The sequence below is a fragment of the Mastomys coucha genome, unplaced genomic scaffold (assembly GCF_008632895.1).
Source record: "Mastomys coucha isolate ucsf_1 unplaced genomic scaffold, UCSF_Mcou_1 pScaffold7, whole genome shotgun sequence".
NCBI lineage: Eukaryota > Metazoa > Chordata > Mammalia > Rodentia > Muridae > Mastomys > Mastomys coucha.
The window spans coordinates 48,644,502-48,649,278 of NW_022196913.1; the positions used below are offsets into that span (position 1 = coordinate 48,644,502).

Sequence of the window (4,777 nt, forward strand, 5' to 3'; positions counted from 1 at the left end):
CATCCACTGGGCTGCAGTCAGGATCTTCCTTTCCCTCAGATCTGTTTGCTGACAGCTCCCTCACATGACCTTTAATTATTCCCTGCCCTCGTCTGTGTTATCTGGGCAGAATGACTCTGGTTTAGATGGATGATTTCTAAGAACCTTTCCCATAGATGTCATCATTCACAGTTGTGCTTCGGTTTGCCTGCTTGGGCAAAGGCGAGGTGGAATAGGTCCTGGGTGGGGATAAAATATTTACCTCCACAATTGTTTACACATTAACCAAACCATGGAAAATGGAAGAAGCTGTAAAGATTTTATATGCAGAGCCACCAGACAATCGCTGACAATAAAACTGTGACTTCAGCAATTCATGCTGCGTTTTAATTTTCTGACCCTCGTATACTCATTATTTAGGCTTGCATTTGGATTGGTGCCAGCATGCCCCTCACCAAACGCAGCTAAAGACGGGTTGCAGAGGAGAAACTCCTCCAGCTCGTAACAGTAGATCTGGGGTTTCTCCACATGCTAATAATCTTCAAGGGTCAGGGAAAGGAGATGGTACAGCAAACTAGATTAAGGGACCAAAGGAACTGGGAAGGATTTGGAGGAATATGGAGGAGGAACCCATGAGAGGAAAGAATGATGGGTGGGAATATCTGCATAGAACTAAGTGGGTGTCATGACCGTGAATGTTTCATCGAGAATGCAAACGGGAAGATACAGAAGGAGAAAAGGGAGGTGGGGTTGCCAGAACAGTGACCCTGTGTTCCTCACCTCTTTTTCCATTTGGTTAGGGAGGGAGGAGGGGGGTTGCGGCTTTAGCTTCTACAATGATGATTCATCATGGTGGTCAACTTGATAGGATTTAGAGTCACTTAGGAAATTTATCTCTGGCCTCTATATGAGGACATTTCCAGAAAGACTTAACTGCGAAGACTTGTGCTGAATGTGAATGGTGCTGTTCCATGTGGATCCACATGTCCCAGACTGAATAGAAAGATAAAAGTGAGCGGAGCAATCTCATTCTGCCTCTGTGTCTTTCCCACCACACTTTCACAAGCAGCATGCTTCTCTGATCATCACTGGTCCCTCCAGCCTTTGGCTTTCATGTTGCTACACCCCCAATCCTCTCACCCTGCTGGCACCATCTTTCTCTCTGCTTCCCAAGGGAGAACAAGGCACAACATTCTGTGCTTTCACTCACACTGTCAGAGTATGCCCTCAGAAAGCCAAGGAAGAGCCCTTGTCTTGGGAATTTATTGCTGCGAAGAAACACTATGACCAAAAGGCAAGTTGGGGAGGAAAGGGTTTATTTGGCTTGCACTTTCAGATCACAGTTCATCATTGGAGGAATTCAAGACAGGAGCTCAAGTAGGGCTGGATCCTGGAGGCAGGAGCTGATGCAGAGGCCATGGAGGGGTGCTGCTGACTGGCTTGCTTCCCATGGCTTGCTCAGCTTGCATTCTCCCACATCAATCACTAATTGAAAAAAATGTCTTAAAGCTGGATCTCATGGAGGCATTTTCTCAACTGAGGATCCTTCCTCTCTGATGACTCTAACTTATGTCAAGTTGACACACATAATCAGCCGGTACAGCCATAGCATCTATTGCCCTGAGTGGCAGGGAAAGAAGAAATGCAGGGTGGAGACACAAGAAAAGAAGGTTGACGGCTAAGAGAGACCTGGAAGACGCATAAAGGAAATTGACTTTCTATAAATGTGTGGCGATGTCAGATGTGAATATTTCCTTAAGTAGATCACCTCCCCAGAGCTTTGTGCAAAGAGTAGCTTGAGAAGATACCAAGTAGCAAAGCAAGGGAACAGACAGACGAGCACTGGTTTTTCTCCATCCTAAATGTTATTTCCCTCCCTCTGTTTACCACTGCCTAAATGATCTTATTTAGATCATGCACAAAAACAGTGCTCCTCACATGAGTTTCAATTCTCTGTCCAACTTTTATACAATCTGTGCCCTATTTTTTGAATAAAGTGAAAGAACACTGGAAGATCTTGGGCAATCTTACTGCACACATTTCCCTGTTTCTTGGCTTTTGTTTTCTACAGGAGTAATCAGTACCATCGGATGTGATGTATAGGATGGGATGGTGATGTATAGACAAGCATGGTCCCCTGCAGGGGCTGGGAAGGGCAGGACAAGTGTTGGGGAGACTGGCTCTCCTGTACCTGCCTGATGTGCCTGGTGCTTCCAGAAGTGGGGTTGTCGCTTCTGAACTTGTGTTTGCATCTCTGAAATCTGGAAGACTCCTGTTTGTCATTCCTGGTATCTATATGCTTAGTCATCATTGGCCCAGCTTCTAGCAGGAGCCAGGTACCACTTTTGACAGGTTTGTGAGGAGCTTTTTAGCTATTCAGTTTCATTCTCTGGAGGCAATTGCTGGGTTTGGGGTATCTTGTCTGGGGCTGGAGGTGGAGAAACTTTAATAGTAAAGAGGATTGTTCATGAGTTGGGGAAAATAGAAAATTTCAGCATCATGACTAGGATTCTCTGGGAACAGAACACAGTTTCTTTTTCTGTTCTTACGTAGGCTTTTGAATATGCTGTGGGGTCATGTATCTATTAGAGGCTAATCAGATGGACCAGCCATTACAATGAGTAAGGGATGTTTAGAGTTCATTTGTCAGTCATATTGGTTCCAGTCAGCTTAGGATGGTTCCTTACTGTTTGAGTAGTCACAGGATGTCCTGTTGTCCCACAGCCTCTAGCTACCAGATGACTCAGCATCTAGCCACTGCCTAGCCTGCCTCTGTTTTCCCCTATCACCAACTAGCTAGCTAGTTTACCTCATTTCCTCCCTCATACTTAATTAAATCCTGTCATTCCTTAATCTTAAGAGGTTGGCTAGGCAGGGATCCATTTTCCACAACGATTAATCATTGACTTTGGTGGGTTGCTGGCATCTTGAAAAAACAGGAATCTCTGGCTGTTTGATCTACAGAAGGCAGAGGTGGTAGTAAAGTACGGATGGCCTTGAATCCTCACAAGATTATTATTTTAGCACAGATGTTGAAGTCTGAAAAATCGAAGTTTATAAGATTAAAAACATAGGGACCATGAAGGAGCCAGGTATACCGTGGTACATGCCTGTAATCTTAGAACTCAGGAAACAGAAGTAGGAAGATTCAGAGTTCAAAGTCATCCTTGTCAACATAGTGAGTTTGAGCCCAGCTTGGGCTACATGAAACACTATCTAAAACAAACAAATAAATATAGGGTCCAAATATGAGGCAGAATACCAGAAGAGAACTTACCAGGTATTCAACAGGCAAGGTAGTGAAAGACCCCCATAGCTGGGGAGACCCTCACTCAAGTCTTGGGATAAAGCGACCACCCAATAACTCACGAGAGACTAACCTTGCTGCAATCACATGAGGTTTATTCAGGCCAGACTTGGGTCGAACTCATAGCCTGGCAGGCCAGAGGGGTTCGACCCCGATCACAAGAAGTGAGGGGTATTTAAAGAGAAAAACCACAACCCAAGGGGGGTGATGGGGTGACCAAGGATACATAGCATGAGAACAATAGAAAATTCTAAAGGAACCCACTACCTAGTTGAGCCAGATCACAAGGAAGTCATTCTGCACACTCATTGTCTAGAGGAATGTGGTTTGGTCATCGCTATCTTCTTAATGACTGACCGCTCCCATGACTACTTAGTTGACCAATATCCTGTGGTTTGGTCAATGCTATCTTCTCAATGGCTGACCGCTGTCCTGTTCCTTATTCTGGGCAATGTTATCTTCTTAATGGCTGACCGCTATCCTGTTCCTGGAAATGACCAGTCCACATTCCTGGCTTGTTACAGGGACTTCCTATGCCTTCTTTAAGTAAAGGTTATACATTAATGCATTTCCATTAACATGCTTTTTCCAAATTTCTAAATTCAGTCTTTCAGTAGGAACTAGCTTAGACTTGGTGAGGTAGTTTTATTGTCATTCAAATAGTCTTTGAATGTGGGCAATATTACTTTAAAAAGCATATGAACATTTAGTTCTAGAGTAAAAAAAAATATTATAAACCATAGGGCAGAGCATAGAAAGAAACTGGAACATTAAATCCCAGGTCCAAAAAATTGGTTGCCACCTTGTGAACCTAAAGGCCTTTGTATTACTGGCTCCAGATAATCCAATGGCAAGTGGGTGACAGGAAGACGTGTGATGGACAAATGTCTTGCTATGCAGTGACATTCTCAAGACAACAGTCCCCAGAAGAATGTGTGATAAGCTCCTTCCCGGGAAAACCACTGGCTTTAGAGTCTTACCTATGATAGGAATCAAACTCTCCTCTTGGGGAGGGTTTCATACCATGTAATTCCTTGTTGAGAATTAGGGTGTTAGCTTCTTGGAAGCCTTTTGTTTTTTCTAGGGTTGTGGTGCACATACTAGGAGGAGAAACACATGGAAATGGGTGTGGTGCAAACCCCAGAACACTCTGTAATCCCAGCACTTCAGAAGCAGAGGGAGGAGGATCACAAGTTCAAGATTAGCCTGAGCTATACAGTGAGACCTTAGATTACTTCTAATGCTCCAAACTAGCCTCGTAGACATAGTGAGAAACAGTCTCCAAGCAAACAAACCAGAAGAAAGAAGAGGTGAGCAGAGCAGAGAAGAGAAGAGAGGAGAGGAGAAGACAGGAGAAGAGAAGAGAGGAGAGGAAAGGAGAGGAAAGGAGAGGAGAGGGGAGGAGAGGAGGGAAGGGGAGGAGGGGAGGAGAGGAGAGGAGAGGGGAGGAGAGGAGAGAGGAGAGGAGAGGAGAGAAGAGAAGAGAAGAGA

The 4,777-nt window shown here is 44.6% G+C and overlaps 1 long non-coding RNA gene across 1 annotated transcript in view; it reads right to left on the minus strand.

Moving 5' to 3' along the window:
• Positions 1–1,280: 1,280 nt before the first annotated feature.
• The window catches only part of LOC116082774, an 11,089-nt gene continuing 7,592 nt past the window's right edge, over positions 1,281–4,777 (minus strand). The window contains exons 2-3 of the long non-coding RNA XR_004115424.1: positions 2,789–3,018; positions 1,281–1,599 (exon numbers count right to left, since the gene is read on the minus strand). This is a non-coding gene — a long non-coding RNA (uncharacterized LOC116082774). The remainder of the gene's footprint in view (positions 1,600–2,788; positions 3,019–4,777) is intronic.